Here is a 17,156-nt window from a genome sequence, read left to right on the forward strand (position 1 = left end):
AGTTCCCTGACCAGGGATCGAACCCGAGTCCCCTGCATTGGAAGGCGGATTCTCTACCACTGGACCACCAGGGAAGTCCCCAATGTTCACCTTTAGAACAACCCATGGGTAGATTTAAATGGATGGGAGGTGTGAGTACGTAGGCTCAGAGAGGTTAAGTAACTTTCTAAGCTTAGCTCCCACCAAGGAGATTTCCCGAGGCCTGAGAGGCCTCTTGCCACCCTCTCCCAGGATGCCTCCTCCAGGGTAGGCCCCGAAACAGGCCCCCTCTCACACTCAGAAAAAGAACACACCTGCTCTAATGACAGGACTTAACTAGGACAATGGGATTGAAGGCTAAATAGGCTAACAATAAAAACACGAACCAAGCCAGGAATAACTGAAGGTCACGCAGACCACATGTCCCGATGTGGCGCGCTTCACAGGAACGGGAAAACAAGCCCCTCTCTGCAGTGCTGTGTGGAAAAACCCCTCACCAGTCTCCCCAGGATACAGACAGGAGACAGCCTTCAGGAGTACCTGTGATATGCCCCAGTGCAAAGGCAGGGGGGCCTCTATCCCTGGTTACAAGAACTAACAGAAAATTCCAGGACATTTCTAGAGGGCCTTGTCCCAGACCCTGAAACTCGGGATCCATGCAGGGAGCCCTACAGTTCGTCATCTTACGCTGCATGTTGCCTTCCTGGGCTTGGGAGAAATTTGCACAAGTGCAATACCAAGGGACAAATAAAGACCCAAACTTCAGCGAACAAACAAGCAGGAAGGTGGGGGGTGGGGGGGCAGGGTGGAAGTTCCCTGGAGTCGGGGAAAGGAGAGAGAGAAAAGCATTTTTAAAAAAATAAAAATATTTGTTTCTCTAGAATTGAGAATGAAGAGAAATGACCAGAAAGCACTGGTGAGCGGAGGAAGAAGGGTGACACCACAGTCTCAAGCCAGAACAGAGAGTTCACATAAGCCCGGGTGTGTGCTTGCTTCCATTCCCGCCCACCCACGGTTCCTGGGGCAAACAAATTCTTGGCTGAGCAGGTATGTGTGGGAGGCCTGACTTATTTTCCAACCACTAGAGCTTTGCCCAGAACTACTTAATCATAATTTTTCAAGGTCATACATTCAAATATGATGTTACTACCTCACAAAACAAACAACTCTAGGGTCTGTGGAATAGGAGGCGGGGAAAGAAGGAATTATCCATCCTCACTTGAACTATCTTCTTATCCACTCTTACTGGGTATCTCTTATATGTTCTCAGAAAATCAACGAACTGCCAAAACGCATAGCTAAAAGAAATAATAGGTAACTTTAATATAATGCTTACACTCTATGGCAAGCACAATTCTAAATGCTCTGTATATATTAACTTATTTGACCTTCAACAATTCTTTGAGGTGGGTACTATTATCATTATTATCCCTATTTATAGCTGCATCCAGAGGGTAAGTGACTTGCCCAGCTACCAACAGCAGGGCACCCTGTGCACCTGCCCTGTACTATACTCCTTCCTTCTCTGTGTTCGGCTCTCTGGCACCCCCAAAAGGCAAAATTGTAACAAGAGCTCTGTTCCATTATGGGATATCTAACTGATTTTCCCTGTGCAGTAGGGCTTTCTTTAAGCTACTTTTCTGGGAGGAATATTATCAGAGCCAGTCCCCACCTTTAACCCTGCTGCTCAAAAAAGCCATATAAGCTGGAAAAGTCCCAGAGCTCAAACCACAATTCCCCTTACACGCTGCCTGATTAGAAGCAGTTCGAAGCAAAGCTTTGATCCCTGTTAAAATGTAAAAGCTCTGGGAGGTGTACTCTTTATGCTGTTATCAGTTTGTAGCGAAAGCTGCACTGTTATCTTTTTAATGGTAAGTTTAATGATAAGAACTTCAGGTGGTTTCCAGGCATCCAATCCACCTGTCCAGTTTGGACCTGTTCACTGCTGGGTGCCTAGAACTCTCCAGGACCTGGCACATTAACAGTTGTTCAATATACCAGCGTGGGTGAACAACTGAACAAATGAATGGCTATAATTCTTGCAGAGGTCAGTTTTAGGGCACATTTATGATGCAGGTAGGTCTTAAAGTGGCAGCCAGGTTGGGCAAAGTATCACTGGAAAGGTCTAAAGAACAAGTAAATCACTGTCTCACAGTAATGACATTGAAAGAAACCCCAGGCATATTTAAATATATAAAAAGGATCTCTCTTTGAATTTATTAAGAATGGATTATATTTTTAAATGTATATAGGGCTAATTTATTAATGAAGAAGGTAATCTAAGAGGGTAGTGATATCTACATCATCTTCCTCTACAATTACACTTTCCCAAAAGATGTGGTGCCCTAGAACAACATCTCTTCTCCTTAATATTCTCATACCCAAGTCCTGTATGTCCTCAAGGGCCTCCACAAATGTCTTTTATTCCAGGAACCCTTCCCTGTGTTCCTGGCCAGAAGAGGTCATGCCCCACTTTGTACTCAAAGTTACTTTGCTCTTTCTTTTGTGTGCATAAATGCACTTCCTGAATTGTTGTATTTTTCTCATCTGCACTACCTGGCTGTCCCCAGCTCTATCTCCGTATTCCACAGGGAACCAAACATTTTTCCTAACATAATCAGCATCCAGTCAATATCAGACTAATGTTTTTAAAAAGACTACTATGGAAATGCTCCAAGGATACACCACCATCTGTTTCTAATGTTCAAATACATTTTAGGTATTTTAAAAGCTGTAATTTTTTTTAAATGACACTGAAATGGTTCATACGCAAGCTTCTCACCCACTGCGGACACACAGCATCGTGTGCCAAAGATCCCGTCTGGGAGATCCAGGCGATCCCCGTAGCAGGCTCCCCTGCCACCTCCATGTGCACATGTGGACTCCTTGTAAGTGTGACACTGGGAAGGGAAGCTGTAGCTCCACCCGGTTGTGTGAAAAATACTGTGTGCACAGTCTGCTCTCAAGAGGTTGTTCAAGTAAGCACATGAATACAAACCGCACCCCAGTGTCGGCTGCCCTTAAATGCGGGCGGGGCACCGGGGGCATCTGGTCGGCCTTGCTTTCATCACAGTAGAAAGTCCTTTGTGATAATACCCTACTTGAGAGCGGGTAAATATTTATTCTAAGAATTAGATGTTTCCTGTATGACTTTAGATTTATGATAAGGAATGTGAGCTATTGTTTCCTTACGTTTAGTTACAGGGTTACGATTTTGAAACAAATATTCCCTACCTTAGATTGGTTGAATTGAAAAACATCCTGGGATCCCAAGGCAAGTTATTTAAAAACAAAACAAAAACAAAGAACTCTCGTTATAATTTGCAAGTAATTATCTATGAGAACAGATTTTTTAAAAAATATATGATGCATTTAAAGCAAAGTATATGTTTATTAAACACAGCTGATAACGTGAATACAGCTATTATTATACAGTTATCATCAACACCAGATTTTTTAAAGAGTTTCATTATATCTTAAGAGCTTCATTACTCTTGCTGACTCTTCAGTAAACATTATAAATGTAAACTCCAAAAAAATTTATAGTACTAGGAAATGTCACTTTATCTGTTTTATATGGTAGAGTTTCATTTCATTTGATGAAAGGGCTCCCTGCCCCCGCAAAAGTTTGAAAACGTCTGTTAGTTTTTCTCAAATCCCAGTCTAGGGAGCGGCTGCAGTAGACCTGGATGAGCTTTTTTACCATATGGTTTTTCCTGGGCTCTTTTCTCAGTAGTTCCCTTTGGATAGGCATAAAGTGAGGTGAGAATATGGCAAGGGGTGGGGAAGCAGGGCAGGAGCGGGGAGGGGGGATAAAAAGGAAACCACTGATCTAATCAGCACATAACTGTCTTCATAGAATTTTTGGTCAAATGCTTCAGTAAAACCAAGACAAAACAAGTCAACAACATGTGAACTTTTTCACAAAAGGAAACAAAGTTAGTTTTATATTATTTGTCCTTTAGTGAACTCACACTGGACCTACTAATACCATATACTTTTCAAAAAGTTCACAAATCATCTATTTAACTCTATGTTTCGTTGGTGATCAATAGCCAGAGCATGCATTTGGTTTCTAGAACCTCTTGCTTTATTTAAAATTTGGAAAAAGGTTGTTTTTCTCCTGTCTTCAACCCCTTTTAAATTCTGTATGATGTGTCAACATTTAGTAAACACTGAGGTCTTTTGAGATATATGCAAGTTCCTTCAGCAAACTAGAGAGTTTGAGAACCACCAATTTATAACAGTCATCACTGGCTATCTCCTCCACACTGAGCTACACTTCCCAAGACACTGCTGCAGTTCTGTACACTTTACAATTTCAAAATCATTCTTCTTGCTGGAAAAGATTGGAAGTAAAACAGCACTCAGTAGGATCACAGATTTTTTTTACACAGAAGGATACTTTGGAATGTAACTACTCTACTACACTGATTTTTCTTAAGATAAGGAAATACACTTAAGAAACATACCCAAGATGAAACAGTCATTGGCAAAGTGAGAACTCAGCACCTACCTTCCACAGTTTAGTAATCAAAGACCTAAGGTCATATTCAGATTCTTCTACTCACTAGCTGCAGGCGCCTTGGTCAAACCCCATAAGCCACAATTTACTTAGATATTAAAATGGGAATTATATCTTCCAGGGTTGTTAGGTATATTAAAATGAAGATACTTAATGGTCTTCTGGAAAAGCATCTGACTCCAAGTAAGTACACAATAAATGTTAGCAGCTGTAAACACATTTTTTTTGGCTGGAGTTTTAGAACAAAAGAGAATTCTCCAGGTATGCGGTAGACTACCCTGGAAAACCTTTGCGTTCTTAAAGTGGGGACAAAAGGAATTAAGTGCTAGAATATTCTCCAGTGCTATGGGTATGAAGGTTGGGGGCTTGTGGTCTTGAAAAAGGGAGTTAACCATTGGGGATGATTTCTCCAAAACTGGGAGAGGAAAGGGTTAGGGTCCCATGAAGGGCAGAGCCCTGACCCATTCACACGCCCACAACCTTCATACCCATAACCCTGGGGGATTCTAGCACCTTGATTTCCTATTTAAACAGTAAAAGAAATGGAGAGCATTTGAAGGTGGGGGAAAGAAAGGTGACTGGCCAGGAGAGACCAGCCCCTTCCTGGCCACAGGTCAGTGGAACCTCATTACTTTATATAAGATACATCAGCCACCTGCCAATTCCAAAGAAGTGCCTGTCCTCAAATGCAATTTCTGCTAAACATATTTCTATACAGAAATTTCTCATCTATTGTATAGCTCTAGAGTAGATGGGTTTAACATCCTCTCTTGCACCCCCAGTGGCAGTGCAGCACCCCCTCCAGCTCCTGCAGGTTCTCCTTGGAGCAGCAGAGCTAAGCAGGGGTTGAGGAAAAGGAGAGGGGTGAACCACACACCTCTTTAGGGACAGTCACCAAGTTAATTTCTCCTTCTCCACATCCATGGGTAATATGCCCAATGTAGCACTATAAAATACCAAAGCTAGAGTACTAGTGAAGTTGCTGCCAAGCTATTTTATCATTTCCAACATTCTTGGTAGCAACTACCATACCTGAACCAAAAAGAATAGGCCATCTGAGAACACACATAGGCACTTGGCAAGTTTCTAAGAAAACTATTTGCAGATCAGTAGGGATATCCATCTCCAATCTCAGTCTTTGACCAGAAAGTTCTACTGCACAACAATAGTTTTTGAAAAGACACACCTTTTAAAATATTTATCTACTGCTCTAGACTCCAGCTCCACCCATTCAAGCCCTACCCATTCTTTTACTTTCTGCACAATTGCCACCTTTTGTATTGAAACTTTCCACAAACCATATCCATTCTTCTCGGGGAGAAAGGCGTGAACTCCCACGGCACTCTGTCTCTAATGTCCCAATAGCACCATCGTTTTCTACCTGCATGGCTTTATTTTCTCTTTAAGCAACATGGGCATAGGACCTGTATGGTTCTGACTTTCTTCTAGTGCCCAGCATCTTGCACATACACCATGCGTGTATGTATATATGAGTGTATGTCCTGGGAGGACACGTGGACACACACCAAGATTTACTGAGCAGCTACTATGTCCCAGGCACTGTGTTTTACCTACAACATTGGTTTTTATCTGAACAACATCTCTATCAAGTAGTCCTTATCAGCCCCAGCTTGCAGATGAGAAAACTGAAATTCAGAGAGGTTAAGGCTTGGCCAAAATCACAGAGCTGAGTTTCAAACCCAGGTATGACTGACTCTAAAAGCCCATGCACTTATAAAGTTAATATCCAATAAGCATTCAGTAAATCACTTAATGAAAAGCATTTCTATGCAGGATATTGTGCTGAGAACTACTGAGAATCAAGATGCTTTAAGTTCAGCAACTGTAAGTAACTATACTACAAAGTAGTAAGTAACGAGGCCAAGAAAAGAGTTTACATAAACATGAAGGATGTTCAGAGGAGTGTGAGACCACTGTTTTTGGAGGTGGAGCAGGTAAGTGGAGGGGGTGGGGGGAGAATTAAGATAATCATGAAGAATATGGCAGACCTGAAACTTGGATTTAGACAAGCAGAGATGAGAGGTAATAGTATGTCAAAGATTAAATGAGCTTACCCTAATATTCCTCCTAAAGCAGGAAAGTGGACTAACAAATTACATTCAATAAGTTTGTATCCTTGACAGCAAAGACAATGCCATATACTTGTTTTTTATGTAATATTCATTCTGGAAACATTTAATAACTATTTAGTGATGGAGAAAGGACAGGAAAAGGGATAAGGGGTGTGGGGTTTGTAGTACTCCTTAGAATATTTAATTAACTCAGACACACTGTCCCACATGCAGTCTGGTTTTATAATACATATTAATTAAATCCTATTCCAGTCATTAACAATCTTTCACTAAGTTGTATATGTTTTCTACCCGATCATAAGTCTTTATGGGTACTTCATATTCACAATGACTAGCCCAAATCACTGTTACCAGTTTTACTCCCAAAACTAAGCACAAATGTATTTTAATCTATTTATCTGTACATCAAAGAATTTTTCTTTGGAAAATAGCCTAGTATTTAAAAAAAGGTAAAAATTAACAAAAGGTGCCCATCTACCTAAAAGAGAAAAGAGGAGCCATCTACATGCAAAGCAACATAATAGAATTACAAAGCCAAACTTAAATGCAACATCTGCTTCTAAAGGATATGTTGGCAGAGAAAATTAACCAGTTGTATTATGCCTTAAGCAATGAAAACCTGTTTCATTTCCTTCTTGTCCTTTTGAAAAGACAACATGTCACAGTCAGACTTTTTTAAATAACAGCATCCATTCTTGTGACAAATGTTTGCCAAGGGGGGCGGGGAGGAAGGAAAGGAATAAAAAGGAAAAGAAAGAGGAAAAGAGATAGGAAACAGTAAGACGCCACCTGCTGACAAAAGGGAGAAAAAAAGGGAAAGAAATTTGAGAGCACCACTTCCTGACTAGTGTGTTTGAAAAAATGTCAAATGAGTTTTCCAGTCATCCTCATGAAATAGAAAATGTTACTACAAAAATATGTGGAATAATTTTTTTTACTTTTGTAAAGTTCATGTCCTAAAAATTTACTGTTACTACTAAATCAAATTATAAAGACCACCATTCCTCGAGTGCAGACAGAACTACACCCGAAACTATTTTAGGCATCAGAGGAGTATTAACACTGAATGAACTAGAAATATCCCAATGATATATTTCAGCTTTTCCAGGCAGAGTCAGCTAAGGGATGACTTCTTTGGTTAGAAGCAGTCATCTAAATTTTAAGCACACCTGTAACAGCAGAAGACTACAGAATACTAAAGGATGATCATTCTCTACAAATAGGATGTTGAACATTATTCACCACTGATTACAAGCTAGCTAAGCAATATATCAATTACTCATTCTATGCTACAAAAAGGTGTAACAAATTATAAGAAGTAAAAGCTCAGTGGCTGTGAATAAAATTAAAACTAAATGATAAGTCTCAGAGCTGAGGAGAAAGGAGAAAGGGAAAGAGGGGTTTACTTGCATGTACACCTTTAAGAAATTGTAACAAACCGGTTTTCTTCTTTTTTCAATTAACCTGGCCACCACACACACACACACACACACACACACACACACACACACACACACACACACACACACCCTCTACCTGTTTCCATTTCAAATACACTCACACCCTCTACCTGTTTCCATTTCAAACACACACACACACACACACACACACACACACACACACACACCCTCTACCTGTTTCCATTTCAAATACACCCATACTCCCAGCTGAAATAAGACATCTCAGCTTGACAGGCAGTTTCTTTCAACACCCCAATTTTCGGTATGCGGCATTTCTCAGCATTTAAGTACTACTACTATGTATTTGTATATGGAGCACCTGAAGGCCAGCTGCACACCAAACCAAAGGACCAAAGTACCCAGTGGACATCACTGTGGTTTTAGAGCTGCAGCATGTTGTCTGTAAGTTCTCATTTCACAATACTTGGGGTTTGTTAGTTCACTACACTGATAACTTCAGGCATTTAACCTTCAAAAATACATGGTTTCGGGGCTTCCCTGGTGGCGCAGTGGTTGAGAGTCCGCCGATGCGAAGGACGCCGGTTCGTGCCCCGATCCGGGAGGATCCCATGTGCCGCGGAGCGGCTGGGCCCGTCAGCCATGGCCGCTGAGCCTGCGCGTCCGGAGCCTGTGCTCTGCAGCGGGAGAGGCCACAACAGTGAGAGGCCCGCGTACAGCAAAAAAAAATAAAATAAAAATAAAAAAAAATACATGGTTTCCATTGATTTGTCTATATACTATTTGATTGTTTTGCATTAAACAGAATTTAAGAGATATTCTGAGGACTTCCCTGGTGGCGCAGTGGTTAAGAATCCGCCTGCCAATGCAGGGGACACGGGTTTGAGCCCTGGTCTGGGAAGATGCCACATGCCACGGAGCAACTAAGCCCGTGCGCCACCACTACTGACCCTAGGCTCTAGAGCTGTGAGCCACAACTACTGAGCCCGCATGACACAACTACTGAAGCTGGCGCGCCTAGAGTCCATGCTCCACAACAAGAGAAGCCACCGCAATGAGAAGCCCTTGCACCGCAATGAAGAGTAGCCCCCGCTCGCCTCAACTAGTGCACAGCAACGAAGACCCAATGCAGCCAAAAATAAATAAATAAATTTATTTTTAAAAAAGATATTTTGTTACCGAATCATGGTATTTTTTGTTTTCGATTGTGGTCTTAAACTCTGTGTACAGAGGCTACAAAAGCTCAAGAAAAGTGGACAAAGAGCCATATTACAGGGAACATAATGTCTTTTTACCTCATGTTATGGTAACTATGCTACTCCTTGAAGCAGTTATGTCAGTTTCTAACTGAATGTAGTGTTGTGTTAGTATAAATGGATGTCAGTTTGAGGGCTTAGGATCACTAACATTTTTCCTATTGAAATTATTTAATTATTGACAATTTTGGGGGGGGATTTTTTGATGTGGACCATATTTTAAAGTCTTTATTGAATTTGTTACAATATTGTTTCTGTTTTATGTTTTGGTTTTTTGGCCCTGAGGCATGTGGGATCTTAGCTCCCCAACCAGGGACTGAACCCGCACCCCCTGCATTGGAAGGCGAGTCTTAACCACTGGACAACTTTTAAGAATTTATCCTACAACGATTTTTCAGAACAAATGACCCACATAATGTTGAGGCCAACTTATAAAACACCTCGGAGGGAAAAAAATAAATGTGGGTTGACCCTAATATATTTTAACAGAAGAAAAATGCACTAAGGTTTGATGATCTATGCAATTGCCATGGTTTAATAATGATACCTTAAAGCACCAGAGTCCTCTGAAGTGCTCTAATGGAGGGTACCAAAAAGGGTTAAGGACATGGTACCAGTGACATAAAACTACAGAAAAGATCCTTCATTAGGGAGGACACACGGTGAGGTGCAGGGAGTACTGAGCAAGCAGTCGGAAAACCCTGATTCTTATTCTCAGTCCCGTCACCAGCAACCTGGATTTCCACCCCTGCCTCTCAGTCACCTCGGTCGACAAAGGGAGATTAGTCCTTCCAGCCCCACCTGCCAGTTTCTATCAGCCCTATTAGCCAATAAAACAAGCACACACTCAAAACCCAAAACCCATATCTATTACTGAGAATAGGATCCTAGACAGTGTCACCTCTAAAGATGATTGAGGACTATTAAATCACATATCAGCAAGAAAAAATGGGCTCAGCTCAAACTACTATTCTAAATTTAGTGTGTATCAATCCATGGATGTCTTCATATTTTTACCACTTATTATTTCTACATCCACAAAAGTTAAATAGTGGTGTCTTCCTGCACTTGTCTCTTTACACACATGTTCCAAAGTTTCTCTAGGGTATATTCCTGTAAGTGGAAAGGCTAGGTAGGGGGTCTGCCCAGATTTAACCTTACTATAATGCCTTGGTCTATGTCTCTGGTCCAGAATGGCTTCTTGCATTGGAATCTACTCTTAATTCCAATTCCTGTTGGTCTCTGACTTTACCTCCCCTTGTCCCATTTATAGTTTTTTCCTTCATACTTAACACTCGGCCTGGCTTTTACTGTATGACTTTACCTCCCCTTTTTGATCATCGATCACTAGGTACTACTCCAGCTATGCTGTCTCCATCCAATCCAGCCTCAGGACCCTTTTGCCACACAGCCAGTGCACGGTGTGTGAAAGGCACTCCTACAGTTACCCCATTTCCCAGTTTCAAAGACCACTGCTTGCTACTTCGGAAGTCAGCAAATATTTATTAAGTCTTTACTCTGTGCAATGCACAGAGACCCAACATACATGTGTATGTGCAGGGTTTGAATATCATTTGCTTTCCCTACATAGACTCAGTGAGTGCTCAATTAACAGATTACAATTAACCAGCCATAAGAAACTCCAGTCTGAAGTCGGTGACATTTTCAGAGAAGAGGAGGAAGGGAGCAGGTATGCATATGATAAGAAGGCGACCTTCCTGTCCCTACCTCCCACCCTATTTCGAGGTATATGTTGGATTAAGGGAGATGAAGAGTAGATTTTCTGTGTAGCACTGAGGATCCTGGAACTTGTTCTATCAAGTGTCATCCTGCTCCCCTTCCCCCCGCTGAAGGGCCACTGTAGACACTCAGCATTACTTGTTACATCGTGACCCTGGCAAATCATTTCGTTTCTAAAAACACTGAGGATCTCCAGTTGCTAAATCTCAGTCGCCTTATCTGTAAAAGGGAGGTAAATGATACCCACCTGCCAGGCTTTTTCTGCAGATTCCGTGAGAATGTACAGAACAAGCGTATGTAGTGGGGCTTTGTGCCTTGCTCCAAAACCGGGAACACGGGCCAAAGTCACCATCAGACAGACGCCTACTGAGTATAAAGAAGAACTTTATATATAATAATTAGAGCAATCTAAAGATAGAAGCAGCAGTTAGGTACCAAAGTTCAAGCAGGGGGTTGTAAGGCCTACTCATTCAAAAGGATTTTTCATAAATCTCCCTTCCATAGGAAGAATTATCCTAGTTCAAACAGGAGAAAATACTGTGCTTAGTTATCTTTCTCTCTCCATCTGGATATTTCATGATGCAAAGGACTGAACTGTCAAATAAGCAGCCACACGGCTCTGTCTGCACCAGGCACCACTTGCCCCCATCCACACTCCCCAGAGGGGCTTCTCCTCTGGGCTCCCTGCTATGCCTGCCACTGCCGGCCCATCACTGCACCTCTCCGCCAGAGGGCTGTGCCACATGCATGCACCGGGCGCCCGCAGGGCAGGAAGAGTAGTAGAAATGAATGGCAACACCCTCCTCCTGCCCTCAAACAGGGGCTGACCAGAGCGGATGTGTGACTGATCCAGCTTCTACACCCTCAGGTGGGATCCAGTGAGGCAGGTTCCTCAGTCGGCCTCCCAGAGGCCCAGCAAAGCTGGCCACTGTGGTAACTGGCTTGATAACACACTATTGGTGCTTCTGGTGTTTCCCTCACCTTGCAAATAAACTACAGGCACAGGCATCCATGTCTCTCTCAGGGGAACTCAATCTAAGAAAATACGTCATACCACGAGGACTTGAAGAGACATATTTACAAAGCACAGAAGGGTCTTGTCTTAGTTTCTTCTTAAATCTCCTTGCAACAAATAAATAAACTCCAGAGTCTCGGGTTTATCACAGAATTAGCAACACACAATCTAGAGATATTTACATAATATTAAGATAAAATATCAGTGGTGTTTTTGTGATGACCAAAGAGTCCACTGGACTCACAAAAGTAATTCAGAAAAATACTATTATGAATTTTTTCTATTGGATAGTGAGTTCATTCTAATTCAAAAAGATAAAATCACTTTGATATAATGAGAAGAAATTCTAAAACACAATTTTATTACGTGGAGAAGTTCAGTTCCAGAAATAATTATTGAAGACCTACTAGTTTCCAGACATGAAGACAACCCAGGCCCTGTCTCCAGAAAACTCAGCGTCTAGGGAGACAGACATGTAAGTCAATAATTACATTAGAGTCAAAAAGTGTGGTAATTAAACTGTGAACAAAGACACTAGCGGAAGTCCGTCTGGACGGAAAAGGATCAAATAAGGTTTCCCAAGCAGGTATTGTTGGAACAAGGTTTTCAAAGATGTCTAGGAGAGTTGACTAGGCATTCCAGGAGTGAGAGAGAGAGCACACCAGGTAGAGGGGCCAGCCTGTGAAAAAGGAGAGGCAAAAGCAGCTCTGTGTGTTCATCAGGCCCTGGCTCCTGTTCAACAGATGTAAAATCAATACTCATGTGTAAAAGAATAACTTTTTCCTCCAAATTGTAAAATCCTCACAAGAATCACTCGACAAAAAAAAAAATCAGACAAGTTTTCTGCTTAAAAAAAGCCTCTGGGCCCTCACGTATTATCCTTGAAGCATAAATAAGAGAAAAATTGTCTGACTCAAAATACGGTTACTGGCTACACACCATATGATCCCAACTATATGACATAAAACTAGGGACACAGTTAAAAGATCAGTGGTTGCGAGAGCTGCAGGGGCAGGGGGATGAACAGGTGGAGCACAGAGAATTCTAAGGGTGGTTAAAATACTCTATGTGATACTATAATGAGCGATACCCGTCATTATGCATTGGTCCGAACCCAAAGAATGTACAGCATCAAGACTTCAGGTGATTAAGATCTGCCCTTGTAGGTCATCAACTGTAACAAATGTACTGCTCTGGTGGGGGATGATCATGGGGGGACCTGTGCCTGGGGACAGGGGATGTATGGGGTATATGGGAAATCTTGGTTCCCAAAATTGCTCTAGGATAAATTCATATATACATATATAATCATAAATGTTCATTATTACTTGTTAAAGGCCATCAGATCTATAGCCATGGGAAGAAAACTAATACTTTTAGAAATAAGACTTATTCTGTTATCTTCTGCATGTTTGGTTCAATTTAAACTTATTCTCAGAGTTTCAATAAATATTGATTGCTACTGCCTCTTTTTACTGAAGCAAATCTTCTCTTTCAGTTCTTTACAGGAGAGGAGAGGCTGCAACAGGGACTAGAGACTTTAGAAATTGTGTCCCAGAGTTTGGCATTACAGGAATTTTCCTGACTTATTTAACAGAAACACAGCAATGCTACAGTCTTAGGATTCTTTTTCTTTGCCTGGGCTGTCAGGAAGAAAACTTAATATCCTTACAGTTTGAGGTCAGATGTGCAGCTTTTATTCTGAATGTAGCATCTTCAAAAGGGGACATGTAAACAGAAAGCTTTGGTTGTAACAGATAAGATAGTGTTGTTTCACTGTATGACTAAGATAGCATTTCATAAAACATAAGAAAAATACTCAAGATGAACTCCACAAAAATTAATGACAGGTGACATTCTGATACTTAATAAATAAAACAGAAAAAGAACCTCGCACAGCAATAAAGGATTTAATTTCAGGGTCTACTAACTTCACCACGAAAGAAAGAAAATCTAAATCAAAGCAAAATAATTTGGACCCTAATGATGTCAATACCCTAGGCCTCGTTAGAAAAACAATTTCCAGAAGTCATTCTTTCCAAATCCTTAACTCCATGAAAAACAGACAAGTGTTACTTCTGGCAGCTGATGAGCATTTCCTGATGGGCTCAAGGCAGCTGCCACCCTATAAAATATGACAATAGCGGCAATATTGTCTGCTGAGTCGTTCATCTGTTTATTGCTTAGGAACCACATGGAAGTAACTTGAAAAGACAGCTTATTTTAAGTCATTCTCAGCCACACAAATAGGATAATTTTTCAGAACACTCCTGAGCCGGGCTCTTGCTTTCCTTTGCAGGACTTCTTTTACTGAGCTCCATCTCTGCCTCCATGGGCTTGCCCCCTCTTTTGCTCACTTCACCTCTCCCAAGCCTTGACAGGAAAGCAAACATCCACTCTTTTGGTCTTCTCCCATCCTAATCCAAAGATATCACTAAAAAAGTCTTGAAAGTAAGGAACTACATACCTCAAGTAATTTCCACTAGGAACTGACTAATGGTGCATTAAGAGATCTTGGCCACAGCATCCTCACTGATTTATTAGCTGTTTAGCCTTTGGCAAGTGACTTAATCTTTCTAAATCCTACTTTCTTCAACTAGCAAATGAAGAGGCCGAATTAGACGACCTCAAAGGGCCTTTCAGGCATTAAAGTTTTTGCTTCCGTGAAATATACACAAGCAGAGATGCACTGAACTTTAAGGAACATGGCCTGGCAGATAAGAGCAGACAGGACACCAAGAAAAGGCCCATGTTGTTAAGAGTCAAATCTTGTATTTCCTCAGGGACTCAGCCCACTCAAACAGCAACTTCCAAAACCATTATTAACTGCTTATGAAAAGAATCATGAAGTAGGTTCCACAGGACATTGAATTTTAAGATACAATTTCTATTTTCAAGTAAGTTTCAGAAACTCTGTAAAGTTAAATAGATTTCTCAACGTCTTAGACTTTGATATGCTGCATGTGCACTGTGAGTTTCCAGGACAGCTATCAGAACACAGCATTTTCCAAAACTTATTTGCCACAGAATTCTCTTCTATACAGCAAATCCTGCAGATCCAGTGTTCCCAGGAATACACTCAGAGATTGCTGTTCTGAACCAATTAAATGTCTGCCCTGCGATGAGTGAATGAACTTGGAGCAGCACCCAGGGCACCAACAGGAGCCTGGGCAGCAGGTCAAGATTCCTGTCTCTGCTGCAGGTTCTGCTGCCAAGTGGTTGTTTGCACTGGACCCAGTTCACCAGCCTCCCCAGACCTGCTGGGCCCCACCTGCCCTCCAGGCATCAGCTGCCAACCTGCCCACTCCAGCCCAGCCCGGAGCAGCTCGGCATGCAGCCATCCCAGGTCTCTGTTCTGTATCTACTCTGAAGAAAATGCTGGCTGCAGAGGCTGCCTCCATGTCATCATCCAGATAACCTGTAACCTTCATTCCACCGTCATCCTAATTTCTACATTATTACATAACAAATATGGGGGAATGGTCTAGAGTTGCTGCAGAGTAAGAAGAATTCTAAAAAATCCCCAATTTTCTTCCACATAGACATAACTAAAGAAAACGAACTACAAATCTCTTTTCGAACTATTCTCTTTTCACAGAAATGTCCCAATTAGCAAATTACAATTAAGCAAATACTGGTAATTAGAGGAACAACACAGGTTTCTTTGAATTAAAAAAAAAGAAAAAGCTTTTCTGATAAGTATTATTGACTGAAAACCTGTTGACATGTTTGTCACATTCAAAAAGCCACAAATGAATTTCTCTGAAAAACCGAACGTCTATTTAAAAAATCCACAAAACTGGGTCTGTGCCAAAGCGTGAATGTTACAAAACCATACACCACATGCCCCTCTCTATGTTTCGTATGAATTACTAAAGCAAGGATTAAGCTTTTGTGGGTCTGATGTCAGGAAGATCAGACATGGATTCAAATGCTGGCTCTAGCTGGGTGTATTTGGGCAAGTTACTTAATTTTTATTTAACCTCAGACTCCTAACCCATTAAATGAGAACAAGAATACCTAGCTCACAGGATAATTAGGAGTTTTTGTTTTTTTGTTTTTAATTAGGAGTTTTAAGTAAGATAAAACTGAATCTTCCTAGCAGGTTACGGACCTGCTACATTACTTAGAATTAGGTTTGGCTGAGAATGACAGGAAGCTCAAAGTACCAGCGGCTTAAACAAGAGAGGTTTCTTTCTCTCTCAGGAAAACGTCCAGGAAGGCAAGTGGGGCACTCCATCTGTTTTGTTGTTCTATCACGTGTGACCCAACTTTATGGTCCAAGATGGTGGCATCTAAATTCCGGACAGCAGACTGGGAAAGATATAAATAAAGAGAGGGTAAGAGGGGCACATATTGTCCCTTCAAGAAGGTTCTGGAAAGGATCACATAGTAACACACTTCCAATTAACCAGAATTTAGTCTCATGGCCATAAAGCTGCCAAACGCTCCAGTTGTGAAGTAGGCTCCAGTGATTCTATAAAGAGGGGGGTCATGGATACTGGGGGACAGCAAGCAGGCTCTGCCCCAAAACCCAGGAATAGCTCATCTCCCATCTCAAATGGCTTCACCTTTCGGCAGGGGTTACATCCAGCCTGTACACATGGGTACAGCCACACCAGTTAAGGCTGGCATCCATTCTCAATGTCTGGATTCCCATGCCGTACTGATTGTTAACTATTTTGAAAATTACCCTTGCCTTTGGGAAGCTGTGCCTTAAAACTCCACAACAAAGACTTCCTTTGTAACATATGCAGTTTAGGACATAATTTTCCCCTAACTAGTTATTTTCCCCTTAGTTTTCTTTCCCGAAAAAGCACAGATCCTAGCAACTTGCTTTAATAGAAAAAGATCAGTTTTGCTGAATGATAGGGTTCTGTTTTTGTTTTTGTTTTTAACATGTTTATTGGAGTATAATTGCTTTACAATGGTGTGTTAGTTTCTGCTTTATGACAAAGTGAATCAGCTCTACATACACATATATCCCCATATCTCCTCCCTCTTGCGTCTCCCTCCCACCCTCCCTATCCCACCCCCTAGGTGGTCACAAAGCACCGAGCTGATCTCCCTGTGCTATGCGGCTGCTTCCCACTAGCTATCTATTTTACATTTGGTAGTGTATATATGTCC

At 41.5% G+C, this 17,156-nt stretch overlaps 1 long non-coding RNA gene across 1 annotated transcript in view; it reads right to left on the reverse strand.

Annotated features, from left to right (window-relative positions):
- The window catches only part of LOC307057748, a 110,789-nt gene extending 94,528 nt beyond the window's left edge, over nucleotides 1-16,261 (reverse strand). Inside the window, exon 1 of the long non-coding RNA XR_013811071.1 lies at nucleotides 16,196-16,261. This is a non-coding gene — a long non-coding RNA (uncharacterized lncRNA). The remainder of the gene's footprint in view (nucleotides 1-16,195) is intronic.
- Between the last annotated feature and the right edge of the window lie 895 nt (nucleotides 16,262-17,156).

The sequence above is a fragment of the Hyperoodon ampullatus genome, assembly GCF_949752795.1.
Source record: "Hyperoodon ampullatus genome assembly, chromosome: 9".
In the NCBI taxonomy this organism is placed as follows: domain Eukaryota; kingdom Metazoa; phylum Chordata; class Mammalia; order Artiodactyla; family Ziphiidae; genus Hyperoodon; species Hyperoodon ampullatus.